Genomic DNA, 19,201 nt, shown 5'->3' with positions numbered 1-19,201 from the left:
AATGAGTTTAATGAAAAGTTTCCGGACGCATCTTCAAGACACAAGAGGACACGGAGAAAAAGGTGAGAGGGCAAGCTTTTTCCCCACAGGGTTTTTTAATGCTGCCCAGGGAAGGAACGCAGAGCTTACAAGAGAGAGCTTGGGCGTAAAAGGGGGTATAGTGTTATGATCTCACATGTCAACACTCTGTGACATTACTTTATCACATGTCACTAAGTAGATTACCACATCAGTTGTGCGTTGCACCAGTTGTGCATTCCTCATCTGACAATCTACCTATATAGCCAGAACCAACCTTGCTGAGCCACGACTCTTGTCGAAGAACCCCCGATCCTGGCCTTAACAGTTTGTTAGACTTTCATCTGATCAAGTTTGATATTGAAATTCATATCAGATGTCACTTACTTTAGTTGTGAGTAAGTGTACTGCATTTGCAGCGGTCCTGTCAGTCGCAGCCACTTCTTTGATGTCATGTGGGCCATCGACAACCCCATACCAATCGGGATTGGCAGCCTCTTGAGGTACATTCACATCACCATCATCCACTTTGTCGTCAGAGTCAGATTGAGCATCAGGAATTGGTTTGCCTTCACCATTCTCATCTTCTTCAATAACTGTCTGAAGTGTTGTTGTTGGAACCAGGAAATTGCCTAGCATCGAAGATTTGACCAGAGGTGGAGGGGGAGCCTGGATTCCCAGCACTTGAAGGCCTGCGTTGACAATCAGAGCTAGTTTGTGACATACACAGCTAACTCTGTCGGTCTTAGCATCCCAAAGGAAGAGTTCATTTTGATCCTTGCAGTACTTAGTCAACCGAGTTTGCATTGCTTCCGCCAGTGTATTGTTGTTGCTGCCGGAGTTGTGGGTTTGAGCTAACACGTGGTTATAAGGGACAGATAAGTTAATGACACATAAAAGAGATATTATAAAAAGATAAAGTATTAAGAGATAATACTTATCTTAGTGTGTAAGCCGTGCTTTGTCAACAGATTAATCAAAGGTTCGGCAAGCCATTCACCTTTGTGGTGCCAGGCGATGAGCTTGAGTGCAAAGTGGCAGGTGACAAAGGTCCAATTCGAAGTGATGTATGTGACACTGGCGCTGATAAAACTGTACCGGTTGCCTTTGGTCGTCCAGGCGTCGTGGATTAGACCAAAGGCACTCTTGAGGGACTGATCAAGGTTATTAATGAAAGGAATTAGTGATTGAATTGAAATGATGAGAAATACATAAAGAGCTCACCTTTAATTCGCCAGTGACTACAGCATGTAATTCGAGGTAAGCCTCATGAGCGAAAGTTGCCACCCAGGTCCTTCCAAATAACTGAGCATTTGGATTGGCATAACGGAAGCATGCCGGCAAATAAGTGTCCTCCACACGAGCCCAAGGTTGGGCAGTCCTAAGCACCCACATGCCCAACATTTGATTGAGGGTTTGGTTGTCAAACTTCCGTACTTTCTGAGCATAAGTGGTAATTGACGTCTGTCCTTTTTTGGAGGCCAAGGCTGCTTCAGTACGCTGTTGAAAGATTGTGAGGGGTAAGATACAGCCTTGCTCGATAGCTGCATCCCTCGCCTTGCAACCGGGCTTTCCAGATTTCCCGTCTTGCTTCGAACCATCTTGATGAGTCCACATATTGGATGTGAACCCAACAAGAGATCTGACTAAAGTCCCACAGAATAGACATGCATAGTAAGTGCGCTTGCCAGGTTCCTATGGTCCATCGATCATGGTAGCAAACAATTGAACATAAGAGGTTAGTTGATTTGACTTATATAAGAAGAGATTATCATAATAGGAAACGAGTTAAGAAGTCACTTACATCTTTTGGGCCCTGCTCGGCCTCGCTGTTGTAGTATTGCTTTAGAGGATCGAATTGGGATTGAGACTTAGTTTTGTTGACTCCTTTCTTTAGGACTTTATTGTTCTCGTCATTGAAATCTTGAATTAGGTTAATCTCGAGTTGTACTTGACTTGTCGATGAAGCAGGAGCGGGTGGACTATCAGAGCGTTGATGTGTGCCTCTGGCTCGTTGATTGAAACTAGACTTTATAACTTGTGAGGCATGTGGACGTTTACTTTGAGGTTTAGCTGGTGCTTGAAAGGTTTTCTTGGGTTGGGACTCGGGTGGTTCGTCTTTGTCTGATTCATCGTCTAAGTCTATGCGTTTGCGCTTTAAAGAGGTAGAAGCAGTTGGAGTGTAGTCGTCCTCAACGTCTGCAGCTTGACGCATGGAACGGCGAGAGTCAGATGGGGAAGCCAACATGGCAGAAGGCCTTCTGGCGGGAGAAGGACGTGTACTGCAACAAGCAGTTGGTTCGGCGATCAAAGAAGATGACATGATTGAAAGGATGAATGTGAAACGGTTGAGACTGTGTTGAAAAAGCGGAAATTGAGAGTTATGAGTTAAAATAATAGAAACTGAAGATGGATGGATTGAAAAGACAGATGGATTTGGGACAAACCTTGTTGAGGAGCGCCATAGGCTGCTCATATACCGCCTGGCCACCCTTGCACAGCCTGGTTTCGATTTCCATAGCCATGGTTGCATGTCAAGATCGGAGCTAGTAGTGAAAAAGCGTACAAATTGGGTGAATGCAGGGATATCAAGAGTGAAGAGGAAGGAATGAACTTACGAATCTGGATACGAAGACGTGGGCCAGAGGGATACCGCCCCTCCCCAACCAAAAGCAGACACGGTACTGATACCGTATCCGATTTCTGGTACAGTCAACTCTCGATATAAGCAAGCCCCATGTATGCATATCACGATGTAAGCAAGGGTTGCCACGCAATTTTTTTTGGTATACGTGAGTGCTCCGCCAAAATCAAATTGCTTGATGCATAATGATTAAAGCATAAGATTGGCAAAAATATGCTCTTATCGCAAGTTTTTCTCTGTGTATACAAGCATAAATCTCACAGGAGAGGAAAAATATGCTTTTATGGTGATTATTTGTGTGGTAAGTCCGATTGCAGGGCGGTACCATATTGACTTGGCGGGGCTGGGCTGGCTCCTCCCCGCTCACAGTGGGGCTCATATTTGCGCGCCGGGGGCCCATTCTCACCATAAACGCATAATTCAAGCCAAAAAAGGACAAAACTTGAATTATGCTTACTTTGTAATTATGCATCGCTCGATGTAAGCACAGCAAATCTGTCAACGGTCAATATGCTTACATCAAGAGTTGACTGTACTGGACAGCCTAGATATTGGATATTGTACCTCAAAACGATTATGGTACAAATTACCGTACCGGGCCCTCCGATACCGTCAGGCAAGGCCTTGTGGTGCCGTACCCCTAAAGTCAGTATGGTATCCTGGGTACGGTACGGTGCGGTACCGGTACAAGCACCGTATCTGTGGCGGCGTTGGTTATGTTTGTATAGATTAATGATGCTACTCAATTCTCATCAGAGTGTTCAGTCATGTCTATGAACCTAGGTGGTGGTAAGTTGTAAGGTTGTTCTGATAAAGTCAGAATCCATGATTTGATGGATTCTAGTGTAGAGCTTGGTGATGGTGATAACCTGATCATGATTATTTGTTCGTGATCAATAATTGCTTGTAATGTCTTGGTTCAGTTATCACTGTCAAGGCAACTCAAAGTTGGTTCTTAGATTAAAGACTTGGCGGTTGACTTACTCTTCTGGAGCTGCTCCTGTTGTGTTGGTTCTATTCATCATTATCAAATATTTTCCAAATTATAAATGATTAATGATTGATGATGTTGTTGGTGTTCAGGGTAAAGACCACAAAAAAAAATTTTGAGTTGACCCAGTGATTATAACACTACACAAAATGTAATGTTTACCAGGCGGTAAAGAAAACTACTGACATAGAAAAATCCTGAGGCAACAGGAAGAGGGCTAAAAATCTGAAAAATATGCACCTTGTTCTTAGATGTTGGGGTGTCATGATGAGTATTTTTTTGTATTTTACACACAGATATTGGTTCATGTACTAACAATAAAGGCTGAAAATCATCAATAACCCACTTGTAACAATACCTGAAATTTGGCCCATGATTTGGAAGACAGGATTTTGAAATCCTCAAACATCAATACCTTTTTCAGTTCTGAATCACATCACTCGATTTTCAGTTCATCAAAAAGGTGAGTATTTCCTCTACATTTATCATTCAGACATCACATCTGTAGCTGGTCTGCAAAAGATTCTACAGAGCTATTTATCAAGAACTGTTTGAACATATGTAGAGCGTTTACATGACTAGATAACACCTTACTACCTGTATGAAGTGTAAATGAGAATGGTTCAGCTTTTGCATGAACCAGAAATGGAGTTATTTGGAGCAGAACTTCAAAAGTTATCCAAGTTTTTAGACCACAAAATATTGTCTTCATAATCATGACCCAAATTTCAGGTATTGTTACAGGTGGGTTGTTGATGATTTTCAGCCTTTATTGTTAGTACATTAACTAATATCTGTGTTTAAAATACAAAAAAATACTCATCATGACACCCCAACATCTAGGAACACGGTGCATATTTTTTCAGATTTTTAGCTCTCTTCCCGTTGCCTCAGGATTTTTCTACATCCGTAGTTTTCTTTACCGCCCAGTAAAGATTACAATTTGTGTAGTGTAAAGAGAGAATGTCACAGTGGAAGGTTTTAGGGGTTTCACAACGAGGGTATCCCTTATACCCTCCTTTATCCCTAACTCCATATTATCCACCAATGGGTTGGGGATTTGTGGAAAATATGATTAGAGATTACATCAACTGCATATTCCATTTTGTTAAACTTTGTGGGGACGTCTAAGTCCATATTATCCTCAAATGCTTTAGGGGATTGTGGACAATATGATTAGGGATTACTTCCCCTGCCTGCATATTCCTTTTTATTAAATGGAATATGTGGATATCACCTCTTCAGAGCAAGAAGAACTCTTTGGGTATGAAGATACACAAAGATCAGGTGCTTCTTGCTCTGTGTCCAAAGATCACATCTGCATTTGAGGTCATTCAGCAAGAATGACCTGAATTTGATCTATTTCCATTAGATCAAATTCAGGTTGAATAAGCTCTGGGTCATGATGGATTAACCACATGGAGTAATTAAATTAATGTGTCAGGCAAACATCACAATGGATTTGTATCTAAACATTGCACAAATAACTTTGAAACATTTCATAATACCAACACCCTGCCCATCAGGTTTCTTATGTGCTCATACACATCTTCTTCATTGTCTGTGGTGGAATAATGGTTGCTCAGCCATGTTTTTCTATGCATCGGACTCAACAGAACATTTTACAATAGATATATATATATATATTTCATTGTATGTTTATAGTGATAAAGTAAAAGGAGACTAGAAGCTTCTCTACTCATAGCCCAAGTCATATAGAACCTCACCATTCATGTCATATAGATGGTCATACATATAGTTTTCTTGTTCCTTGTACATGTCAGGCTCCTCAGCTCAAATGACAGGAGCCCCACCAATAATCTCCCACTCTTCCCCAGCCCACTGGTACACCCTACCCCAAGACACCTCCAAAGCATTGTTAAGCTCTGCGCATACTTCCAGATCTCCACGAGTATCCTGAAGCTGATGCTTCAGATCTTGGCTCCAATTCTTCCACAGCTTGCAACACCTTCTTGATATGATACTGTGTAGAGACATCTTCCTAGTCTGACAGGCTGGATTGTCTTCTGAAATGGCAGACGGTGGTATTAGTTCCTCATTTGAATGTAATAAACATAGAAGTAAGCTCACCTTATTGTGTTTCAAATGACATGATTTGTTCATAATAACAAGGCTGCAACTATACTATACTATACTTGACTATACTTGGTATAGTATAGTCAAACTATACTGTACTTGAACTATACTCGGTATAGTATAGATGAACTATACTCAGATATACCAAACTATACTGTGCAGTATAGTTGGATAAGTTGATTGAAAACATATAAAACACTTTTCCAGGTATAGTTGGTGAAAGGATACTAGACTGAGTATAGTTGGGTAAAGTATAGTTCAACTATACTATACCCAGTATAGTATAGTATGGTGTAAACAATACTATACCCAACTATACCTATACCGGTATAGTATAGTTGCACCCTTGATAATAATTGATCTCCCAACCAATCATCTGTCGGACTTCCCTTGCAATGCGTCTCAGCTCCTTGACTGCCCTTCTTTGCAGTAGGGTTGCTTCTATACCCGCTCAAACCTTGTCAGCATGTTCACCATGCTCTTCTTCATCCACCTCACCCCAATTCCAGAAAACATCCTCCAATGACATTTGCATGACAGTTCCAAGGTCAGGGAGTTGAACATGTACCGCCCTTGGAAAGTCGGTATGGTACTTTTGGACTTTGCACTCATAAGTTTGGTACTTCCTGCGTAGGTTTGCTGTCTTCTTGCTGTGGCTGCCTTGACGCAAATTGTATTGCGCAGCTTGCTGCCCTATGATTTGACATATAAAACTGTCAAATCGGTATGATATTGTGGATAAACTGGCATTTGTCTGTAAGCAAGGTCATTTTTCACCTCTTACAATGCCATTTGGACCTATGGGAGCCCCGGGGTACTCCCATCACCGTATGCACGACATATTCATAGGATGTATTGGTAGAGACACCACTGCTTACCTAGATGACACGATGATCTTCACAAAGAAGGGAATTCATCACAAGGGAGCAGTTTACTTGATTCTGGACATATTAGATAAGCACCAATTATGGCTCAAACCTGAAAAATGTGAATTTTTGAAAGACAAAGTTCAATACCTGGGTCTTATCATATCAAAGAAAAAATTCAGAATGGCTCCCACTAAAGTCAAGGCAGTCAAAGAGTGGCCAGCTCCTTGGAACACCACTGAACTGCAAAAATTTATTGGCTTTGCTAATTTCTACTGACAATTCATCAATCAATTCTCCAAAACTACCAGACCCCAACACAACCTGACCAAACTGAATGCTCCAGACTACTGGGATGATAAGTGTCAACAAGCTTTTGAAGGACTGAAGACCACATTCACCACAGCCCGAATACTGAAAATTGCTGATCCCTACAAAAATTTTCTATTAGAGTGCAATTTCTCTGACTTTGCCCTTGAAGCAATGCTGTCACAATGATCCAAAGATGATGGCAAGATCCACCCAGTTGCCTATCTTTCTTTATCACTTGTGCAGGCCAAACACAACTACAAGATTTTTGATAAAGAACTGCTTGCAATTGTGGCATCCTTTAAAGAATGGTGCCACTCTCTCAAAGGAAACCCCAACTGCTTGGAGTTCATAGTCTACACCAACCATCACAACTTAGAATCTTTTATGAATACGAAGCAGTTGACTCGCCAACAAGCACAATGGGCCGGAACATTGGGATGTTTTGACTTTGTGATCAAATTTAGACCCGGACAACAATCAGCCAAGCCAGATGCACTATTGCTCCGGCCAGATCTCAAACCCACTGAGGACACCAATCTTTCTTTTTGGACAACTACTGAGGCCGGAGAAAATAGGACCAGATACTTTCTGGTTGACGTAGCCAGTATTGAGCATCTGTTTGATACCAAAGAGGTCAACTTGGACAATGCTGAGCAATGGTTTGATGTCAATGTACTAGGCGTGATTGATAATGACAACACACAGGAGGATAATTTGACTGACAATGCTATTATTGAACTTATACGCAAGAGCAACAAGACAGATGAATGAATCACCACCTTGATGGATGCATGTGCCAGACCAAACTTGTCAAAAACAAAGGACACAATGCAGGACTACTCAATCAAGGACGGTATGCTTTACAAACAAGGAAGGATTGAAGTGCCCTACAGCGAATACATCAAATATCACATTACGCAAAGCCGGCACAATACACTACTAGCAGGCCACCCGGGCAGAAGTAAGACGTTAAGTCTTGTCAAAAGACACTTTGTATGGCCGTTGCAGAGAGCATACATTAACAAGTATGTAGATGGGTGTCACTCTTGCCTACGAGTAAGATCAACAACACAGAAGCCATTTAAAACTCTTGAGCCGCTACCAGTGCCAGCAGGACCCTGGACCGACATTAGCTATGATCTCATCACCAAATTACCCATATCAAACGGCTTTGACAGCATTCTGACAGTAGTGGACAGACTTACTAAGATGAGTCACTTCATTCCATGTCAAAAAAACATGACAGCTGAAGATCTTGCTGACCTGATGATGAAGAATGTTTGGAAGTTACATGGAACACCAAAAAGTATTGTGTCTGACTGAGGAAGTATATTTATCTCACGGACAACAAAGGAGTTTGACAAACGGCTGGGAATAAGATTACATCCCTCAACCGCCTACCACCCACGTACTGATGGACAATCTGAAATTGTCAATAAAGCCATAGAAACATACCTCCAACACTTTATCACTTACAGACAGGAAAATTGGGATCATTACTTCCAACTGCTGAGTTTGCTTATAACAACTCACAGGGGCAAAAATTGATGCTCACAACTATGTGAGTGTTGAAATGTTCCTGTTTTGTTCCCATTTGTTTCCCACTTGTTTCCAATTTGTTTCCCTTTTCTTTCTGTTTGTCAGCTGATTACGTGATCATCAGGAACTGAGCAGACAAACTAAGCCTTCCTCAGCATTTATTCCTGAGCAAAGAAGTCTGAGGAAGGGCTGATCCTGAGCGGCATTCCCTGGTTCAGTAAGCTCCAAGGGATGCCACCAATGTATAGCTTAGGGGCTGAGCTGAACTGAGTATTCCCTTAGCTAAGTCTCTGAAGTATCCCCCAGATGGATCACAGAGCGCCAAGCTTGCCTCAAGCTTGATGGCTCCGGAATGAAGCCTGAGGCCCGTCTGCTCGTTCAACTGAGCTGCTCAGTTATTCCTCAGGGGCATCCCTGAGATCAGGAGGATCCGGAGGATTTCACTGCTCATTGGATGAGGGGCTGCTCAGTTATTCCTCAGGGGCATCCCTGAGATCAGGAGGATCCGGAGGATTTCACTGCTCATTGGATGAGGGCCTGCTCAGCTAGTCCTCAGGGGCATTCCTGGCCGGATCAGAAGGATCCAAAGGATGTCACTGAGTATTGGCTGAGGGGCTGCTCAGTTGATCTCAGCCCCTCAGTGTGAAAAACTTTATCCGGGGATATCACTGAGGATTAGCTGAGCAATGAGCAGATGGGATGACGCTTTTATCAGGCTTCATTCCTCAGCAAGGAAGTCTGAGAAAAGTCCAGCCCATCAGTGATCCAGTCAGGGGATGCTACTGAGTATTTGCTGAGCAGCTCAAATGGGACGCCCCTGGGCAGGCTTCTTCACTGAAAAATGAAGCCTCAGGAAGGTATAGTTCATGTGCTCATCTTCATTTTGAACAAATTGCTGAGTATTCAGTGCCTCATGAGCTGATCCTGAGTACTCATCGGGAATCAGTTATTGCTCATCCAAGATGGAAATGAGCCTTCTCAATAAATGTCAAGTAAAATATGAGAACCACAGGATGATCACCTGAACACAAACAAGATTGTGAATTGAATCAATCTGAAAGAAAATGAATCTTTTTTGGAGAATTCCAAAAAGTCTACAACGCTCACATGTATGTGAGTATCTATTTTGGCCCCTGTGACTGCAACCATGAATCCACTGGAGTGTCACCCTTCAAGGCCAACTACGGGTTCAACCCTTCATTCAACTAAATACCACCAAGTGAACAATGCATCCCAATTGTGGAGGAACGGCTAAGTTTATTGGAAGATGTACAAAGGAACTAACCACATGTTTAGAACTATCTCAGGACACTATGAAACACCAATTTGCCAACACTACACAAAATGTAATCTTTACCGGGCGGTAAAGAAAACTACGGATGTAGAAAAATCCTGAGGCAACGGGAAGAGAGCTAAAAATCTGAAAAAATATGCACCGTGTTCCTAGATGTTGGGGTGTCATGATGAGTATTTTTTTGTATTTTACACACGAATATTAGTTAATGTACTAACAATAAAGGCTGAAAATCATCAACAACCCACCTGTAACAATACCTGAAATTTGGGTCATGATTATGAAGACAATATTTTGTGGTCTAAAAACTTGGATAACTTTTGAAGTTCTGCTCCAAATAACTCCATTTCTGGTTCATTCAAAAGCTGAACCATTCTCATTTACACTTCATAAAGGTAGTAAGGTGTTATCTAGTCATGTAAACGCTCTACATATGTTCAAACAGTTCTTGATAAATAGCTCTGTAGAATCTTTTGCAGACCGGCTACAGATGTGATGTCTGAATGATAAATGTAGAGGAAATACTCACCTTTTTGATGAACTGAAAATCGAGTGATTTGATTCAGAACTGCAAAAGGTATTGATGTTTGAAGATTTCGAAATCCTGTCTTCTAAATCATGGGCCAAATTTCAGGTATTGTTACAAGTGGGTTATTGATGATTTTCAGCCTTTATTGTTAGTACATGAACCAATATCTGTGTGTAAAATACAAAAAAATACTCATCATGACACCCCAACATCTAAGAACAAGGTGCATATTTTTCAGATTTTTAGCCCTCTTCCTGTTGCCTCAGGATTTTTCTATGTCAGTAGTTTTCTTTACCGCCTGGTAAAGATTACATTTTGTGTAGTGCAAAAACCTAAGCCAAACCCCAGATTGGAAAATAGGGGACAAAGTATGGCTAGACTCAAAGAACATATTGACAACAAGGCCAAGTCCCAAACTGGGACACCGCTGGCTGGGCCCATTAAACATTATGAAAAAGTTTCCTAAGTCCACTTACAAATTAAATCTACTGTTGTCCATGAAAGGTGTTCACAAAGTTTTTCACGTTTCAGTATTACAAAAGCACAATCCCGACACAATTTATTACAGGAATCAGGCAGCACAACCACCTATAGAAATAGGCAACAATGAAGAATGGGAAGTCTCAGCCATCCTCAACTGCAGAACACGCCACAACCGGAAGGAATATCTAGGCAATTGGACAGTATTGAAATCTAGTCACGACTCATGGGAGCCTCTTGATTGATTTCAATTTTTGTGTTGAGACTGAGGGCCCGTTCACTTAAGCAATTTCTGGTGAGAAATCACATCCTGCAAAATTTAAAGTGTCTGTTTGGTGGTGCATGTTTCATTTTTGCATTAAAAAATTTACAGAATGTGATTTCTGGTCACAAATTCCTTAAGTGAACACACCCTGACACTACACCAAATTGCAAATTTACTGTGTGGAGTTTAAAAATCGAGTTGACATAGAAAATTATAGAGAAGCTGGCAAGGGTCAGAAAAATATGAAAAAAATAGAAGGGCCCTTCGATGTGTTCCGGTTGTCTGTCATATTTTTTCTTGTTTTATAACCACAATGCATATAACACTACACAAAATACAATATCTTCTGGGCAGAAAATATACAAACCAACCCACAAAGATATTGAGCAGTCTGGGAGAGAGACAAAAATACACAAAAATATGCATATTGTTCCTATGGTTGAGAGCTTTGATTTGCGTATTTTTTGTATTTTCAGTGTGAAAATTGTTGATTGTACTAATAAAAAACCTCCAGGATTGTCAGATTATGACCTGTAACAGATATTGGAGGGCATAATTTGAATTCAACAATCCCTTATATCTTGGTCAAGTCTTGGTCAAACCACTTGATTTTTAGTTCATTGGAAAGCCAAACTCTGTGACTATATCTTTCATTGAGATGGAAAATATGTGTCTAAGTTCAAAGAATATCTATGTGGCTATATAGGAAATTGCGTCAAAGACAAAAAACTTTTTTTGTAGTGGAGCTACAGATTTGATGCATTAACATAACAGTCGAATGCTTTCCATGGCTTCTTAATGAACTAATTATCAAGTGTTTTGATCCAGAATTGCAAAAGATATGAGGGATTGTAGAATTCAAATGAATCTTGGAGGTTGTTTGTTAGTACAATCAACAATTTTCATACTAAAAATACAAAAAATATGCAAATCAAAACTCTCAACCATAGGAACAATATGCATATTTTTGTGTATTTCTGTCTCTCTCCCAGACTGCTCAATATCTTTGTGTGCTGGTTTTTGTATTTTTTGCCCAGAAGATATTATATTTTGTGTAGTGTTATATGCATTGTGGTTATGAAAAGGCCCTTGCTATTTGCAGCCCACACGAAATCCACGTAGGCGCTGCCAAAACAGCGCCTACATGAAGGTTTCCCATGAAAAGGCACCTGCATTTATGATGTAGGCGCTTTTTCCTTTTTCAAATGATGCCTAAAGGCTGAAAAACCAATGTAGGTGTCATTTGTGTACACATACATTCTAAAAATAAAATGTAGGCGTAAATTTGAAGCGCCTACATTGTGTAGGCATCACGAAGATGCGCCTACATCTTTTTTTTGACTGTGGGCGTAATTTTTGTGCACCTACATATTGTAATACCAACACCCTTATAATTTAATTCCAACACCCTTATATTTTAATACCAACACCCTTATGATTTAATTCCAACACTCTTATAATTAATTATAAGACCCTTATAATTTCATAATCAAATGCGCACTCTTACATTTAATGCCCTTATCACTTAATACCAACACCCTTATAATTAATCTCACCACCCTTATAATTTAATACCAACACCCCTATATATTAATACCAGCACCCTTATAGATTTGTATTCACATGTGTATAAGACCCTTATAACTAACTTAAGTGCCTACATGGAAAAAACAATGTAGGTGCTCAAAAAAAGTGCCTACATTCTATTTTTAGAATGTAGGCGCTTGAAAATAGCACCTACATTTTATTTTTAAAATGTAGGCATACACAAATGACGCCTACATTGGTTTTCAGCCTGTAGGCATCATTTGAAAAAGGAAAAAGCGCCTACATCATAAATGTAGGTGCCTTTTCATGGGAAACCTTCATGTAGGTGCTGTTTTGGCAGCAAAATGTAGGCATACACAAATGACGCCTACATTGGTTTTTCAGCATGTAGGCATCATTTGAAAAAGTAAAAAGCACCTACATCATAAATGTAGGCGCTTTTTGGCGGAAAACAACAGTGTAGGCGTAATTTGGACAGCGCCTACATGGATTTCATGTGGGCTGCAAATAGCAACGGCCTATAAAAATATGAAAAAATATGACAGACAATCGGAATGCATCAAAGGGCCCTACCATTATGTTTCCATATACTTCTGACCCTTGCCAGCTTCTCTATAATTTTATATGTCTACTCAATTTTCTAGACTCCACGGTAAATTGAGTAGACATAGAAAATTATAGAGAAGCTGGCAAGGTTCAGAAAAATATGCAAAAATAATGGGAGGGCCCTTTGATGCATTCCAATTGTCTGGCATATTTTTTCATATTTTCAAAACCACAATGCATAGAACACTACACAAAATATAATATCTTCTGGGCAGAAAATACAAAAACCAACAAACAGTGATATTGAGCAGTCTTGTAGAGAGACAAAAATACACAAAAATATGCATATTGTTCCTATGGCTGTGACCTTGGATTTGAGTATTTTTTTGTATTTTTAGTGTGAGAATTGTTTGAAGGGATGTGACGTTGGCACAAGGAATGTCCCCTGTCCATGTCACGAGTTCTCTTCGAGATGTCCTGTGAGCAGAAGATGATGTGAGTGGTAGGACAGGCCGTTGTGCCCTGAATGAACTCACGAGTTCAAGGACTCTCTTTCGCTCCTCCTCATTCCACACTAGAGAGTTGTCCCTCTCTCACGTCTTTTTCCTCTTCCACTCACTTCACCTTTCCACATCGAAATCCTACGATCATCCTGAAGATAGCTTGTCAGTCATCAAATCTCCTTTTTGAGCATGAGGTCAAGCAGACGGAATCTAGGACTAGGCCCGGAATTCTCTCCAGAACCTACTCCTCCAAATTCGGACAATTATTTACAAGATTTCAAAATAGAAACAACTTTAGAAGAAGAACAAAGAATTGCTAGGGAAGATGAAGAAGAAGAAAGAAGATCAAAGAATATAAAAGAATCAATGGTTGAAATGGATCAAGATGATGTAATCATATCGACTGAGATGAATAAAGACGTCGTTTTGTCTTCGGACGATTCAGAAGGTGATGAAGAGGCTTTAATGGAGATAGATAAAGGAAAAAGGTCAAAAGGTACCGATAAGTCAAGTTAGTTATTATTGATTCACACCTCCTTTCTATAACTATTATCCTACTCTGAGCTTGAGTCAAGTGTATAATGCACGACTCAGTTGTCTAATAGTCAAGTGTGAATTCACGACTATTCCATCAAGTGGTATTGTCCACGATGGTTTTACAATACTATCCATCAAGTGGTCTTATCCACAATGGTTTTCAAGACTCTTTCGTCAAGTGGTCAGATCCACGACGAGTCTGTTAACATCAATCGTCAAGCTAATTTATAAATGCGACGATTGAGTACTGTTCGTTGAAAGAAGATACAGATAATCACACATCAAATCTCATACCATACAATGAAATTTCTATATTTACATCGGATAGTTTTGACTGATGTTGTGTCATTGAATTGCTAGGTTTTTTGATAGAACAAGCTAAAGCAGCCTTAGCAGCTGGAGATGACGTACTGTTAAGTAGAATTTTAAATGTGATGGAACCAGATAAAAACCTAAAAGCTGAAAAGCATATCGAAGAAAACCCGCTTAAAAATTACAAGAAAGGCGAGACTTCTAGATCTGGCTTGAAGGTGTTTAATGATTTTTGGGATGGGCATCTAAAGAAGATGGACTACCACTTACCTTTGACAATTTTCAATGAAGAGTGGATTGAGTTGGATAAGTTGGTAGCTAGCAATAACACGTCGAAGAAAAAAGACAAGATCCCTGGCCAGATTCCTAGAAACAAGTGGTATTTGTCCTTTGCAGAATGGACAAGAGCGAGGCAATTGATGGTCAGATATGTGAGAGACCACTACAAACATAGATTGTTTGCAAAAGAGTACAAAATTCTTAAATGTGGATTTATGAGTTGGAACTAATATAATTCGGTTTGCAATTGAATGTGTAGTTTAGAAGAACACTTCAATTACGTACAACAACTGAGCGTACGCCATGGATGGGTTACGGCTTTCAGATACAACATTGCCGTAAGGACAGATGTGACCTGCAATCAGGTTAATGGTGCACCAGGCGATCCTTCAGTCAAGAGAGTTGAGTTCCTAGAAGATGCTTTGGCGAGGACAAATCTTTTGCATGATGGCAGAATAATGAAGTATGATAACCGTAAGCAGTTATATTTACCAAACAATAATCCTTAGAAAAATTTGAAGTTGAACAATTGAATATTTGTTATAGCTTACGCAAAGGGTCATGAAAGAGAAAGGTTTAGCCCGATTACAGGGAATTGCTACCCGGTAGGAAAGAACCACAATTCAACTGACTTAGATGTAGAAGTTGAAGAAGATAACAGTTACTTGAAGGTACCAAGTTATCAGAGAAACAGTAACAAAAATAATTTCAGAAATAACTTCAAGTCTGACTATGTAAAGAATAATAGAAGATCGCCATCTCCTTATTTAAAATCCGAAAAAGGAAAGGGGAAGGCGAATCCCAATCCGAATTATAAAGGAAATAACTACGATGAAAACTATGAAAAAGGAAAGGCTGATAAGGCAGACGGGAAACAATCGTCTTCAAAAGATAAGATGTGAGCAGCTTGTGATGAGACCCCGAGTCAAATTTTTGTCGTAGTTGGTTAATAACCAATATAGAATGTTGTTCTGAATGATTTGTATTATATTTGAAATATTGTTTGTATTAGTGTACCTATGAAACCACAACTAGAAAGTGAAATTAAGACTCTTCCGCTTATTTACAATAAATCAAACATTTGGCCTTCTAGAGTGAGGTGTGAAATGAATGTGAAAGTGTGGGAAAGAGAATTAGAAAGATATGGGTTATTGACAGATTATCTATATTTGTTAGACAGCTTCATAGATGGTTTTCACCAAGGGATCCCGAAACACACAATACAAGGGTGTAAATGGTTTTCACCGCCAAATCATAAATCAGCCTTGGATGCGAGAGAAAAAATTGAGAAGAGTATTGAGAAAGAGGTTAAAGCGAATAGGATGTATGGTCCATTTACCAAACAAGAAGTGTATGATAGGTTAGGATTTTTTCGTACAAGTCCTTTAGGAGCTGTAGAGAATGGCGACAGTACTTTCCGCCCCATAAACAACATGTCTTTCCCTAAATTCGACAACAATATCCCCTCAGTTAATTCGTTTGTGGACAAGATGGACTTTGCCACGACTTGGGATGATTTCAAGTTTGTAGCAAAATTTTTCAAAACTCTCAACAAGAATGTTCAGATTGGTCTGTTTGACTGGGAAGGCGCATATTGCCAAATACCTCCTCATCCATCGCAGTGGCCCTATTTAGCGATTAGAGACTTGAAGGGTTTGATTTATATCAACTTGAGGATTGCCTTTGGTGGCATAGCTGGATGCGGCTCCTTTGGTGGTCCTGCAGACGGATGGAAAAATTTGATGAAGGTGAAGTTCAATTTGGTGGAAGTGTTTCAATAGGTCAACAATAATCTTACGATTAAAGACAAATCAGACCCTCTTTCAATGTTAGAAATTGTAAGAGCAAGTGAGGAGATGGGAGTGAAAACGAACGCAACAAAATATTCCGAATTTAGCGACAAACAAAAATTTATTGGCTTTTTGTGGAACACTAGGTTGAAGACGGTAACATTACCAGAGAAAAAATTACAGAAACGGAAACTAGATCTAGTGGCCTTCTTGTCGAAGACTTTGTTTAGAAGGCAAGATGTTGAAAAATTCAACGGGAAGTTGGGTCACTTGACTTTAATCTTACCACAATTGAAAGCTTACCTCGCTGAGAACTTCAAGTGGGTAGCGACGTGGAGGACCCCAGGTTTTCGAAAAATGCCGCCTATGGTGAAGGAAGATATGCTCTTTTGGAAAGCCTGTCTAGACAATCTAAAACCAAGCAGATTAGTACCAGATCACAAGGTGAAGAACGTCGGTTGGGTAGGGGATGCGTCATCCAGTTTCGGAATCGGCATCATCATTGGACAAAGCTGGGCCCAATTCAAATGGATTCCTGGTTGGGCCGATCCACATGACTCACCCAGACGTACGATAGCCTGGGCTGAGACTGTGGCAGTACGTCTAGGTTTATTAATGTTAATAGCCACGTCGGACGTGGCAGGCAACTGCTTCTCTTGTCTCACTGACAACACTACCATGGAGGGCGCGGCATGTAACCACAAATCAAGACTTTTGGGTTAATAATGAGTGGAAACGCGTTCAGGAACTGCTGATAGGTAACGACTGTGACCTACAGCTGGTCAGGGTAATATCAAACGACAATGACGCGGATAAACTATCGCGTGGCTTAGACACTACAAAAGCGGCAAACCATATGATTAGAATCAACATGCCACCTGATCTCGTCCCTCTCATTAAACAAGTATCCCCAAAAACAAAACCTTCTGCTTCCGGAGTCTAATTCACCACTTTCTTCATGCACGCGGAACTGGTTCTCTGTCAATCGAGTCCAGATGTTTTTCCCCATCTAGACAACGCTAGTATGTTCATCTTAAACCATGGTTGGGCACCTTCGACAAAGCGCCACTACGCAGCTGCCGTCAACCGTTACTTCAAAGCGATGAAGGACTTCGACGGTCAAGCTTTCCCGGCGACAAGAGCATCAGTATACCGCTTCATTTCATGGTGCAGATGTAATGAGACAGACGACACAGTTTTGAGTAATACCATCAAACGTTATTTAACGGGGTTACGGATGTGGCATACTTTGCACGACATGGACTTTCCCATCGTGGACAAAGACAGAATACGGTTGTTATTAAAGGCCGCTAGCAAGACTGAAGTTAGGCGCCAAAGTTGCAGAGCAGGACTTTCTTTGATGGATTTGAACATGCTGGTATCCAAACTCAGTAGCAAAACGGCTTCTGGTTTGGTTATGAAAGGACTGTTGTTGGTCGGATTTTGGGGCTTGGCTCGGCTGGGTGAACTAACTTTTAACCACGATCACCCCCTCGTGTTCATTTGAAGGAAGGACATTGTCTTCAATGATGATTTTTCTCATGCTACAATACGTATTCGCCTTGCAAAAACTGCCGCTCCTGGCGAATCGCAGTTTTTACATTTGTCACGTCAACCTAACCGTCTGGACCCGTTACGAGCGATCAAAGATATCTTGAATAACGTTCGAGGTGATTCAAACGCGCCGCTATTTCCTTGCGCCGATTACGGTGGCCCATTGACAAGGGAGAGTGTGATCGATTTTATGAATAGGTACAAGCCGGAGAACGGAGTGACTTGGTCTGGTCATAGCTTGCGAATAGGAGGGGCCTCCCTCAAAGCTCACATGGGTATGTTGTTGCGTGCGTTGAAAAGATCGGGGAGATGGAAATCATCGTGTTACCTGCTGTATGTGCGTCGCTAAAATAAGAAGACAGCGCAGCAGACTTTTAGTCTTGCGCAGAAATTGCGTCGGGATTTTCCTTTGAGGTTATAAACATAGCTCCTTGACCTCCTTTAAACTTGTTCTATTATTTGTATTGTTTACTTTTGCAACTAGTAGTAAAATATTGTGTGGGTGTTTTTTATATGTCGGGATCTCAGTACTTCGAGATTGGGGTTGGAGACCCTTCAGCAGAGTCTTGGCTCTCCGAACCTCGATCCCTGATTTGGGCTCTAAGGATCTCCTTCCCCAATCTACTGAGATTGTAGCATATTCTCGTAAGGTTCCTTCACAGGCGCCTGACAGAGATGCATCAAACGCTAGGCGTTTTTACACCCACAGCTGAGCAAGCCTCACTCCTGTTCTTCAGGAGCAAGTCTTGCGCCCAGCATCAATACCTAGCGTATTGGACCCATTCCCTAAGTTAGAAAAGCTTAGCTTTTCTATCTCTTCCTCCATCTCAAGGTTGGAGATGATGAGACATGGATGATTGTACTAACAAAAAACCTCCAGGATTGTTAGATCACAACCTGTAACAGATATTGGAGGGCATAATTTGAATTCAACAATCCCTTATATCTTTGTCCATTCTTGGTCAAACCACTTGATTTTTTGTTCATTGGAAAGCCGAACTCTGTGACTGTATCTTTCATTGAGACAAAAAACCTGCATCTAATCCCAAAGAATATCTATGTGGCTATGTAGGAAATTGTTTCAAAGACAGATAGGT

This window comes from Melampsora larici-populina (genome assembly GCF_000204055.1).
Source record: "Melampsora larici-populina 98AG31 unplaced genomic scaffold MELLAscaffold_32, whole genome shotgun sequence".
NCBI lineage: Eukaryota > Fungi > Basidiomycota > Pucciniomycetes > Pucciniales > Melampsoraceae > Melampsora > Melampsora laricis-populina.
This window is presented reverse-complemented; position numbering follows the sequence as displayed.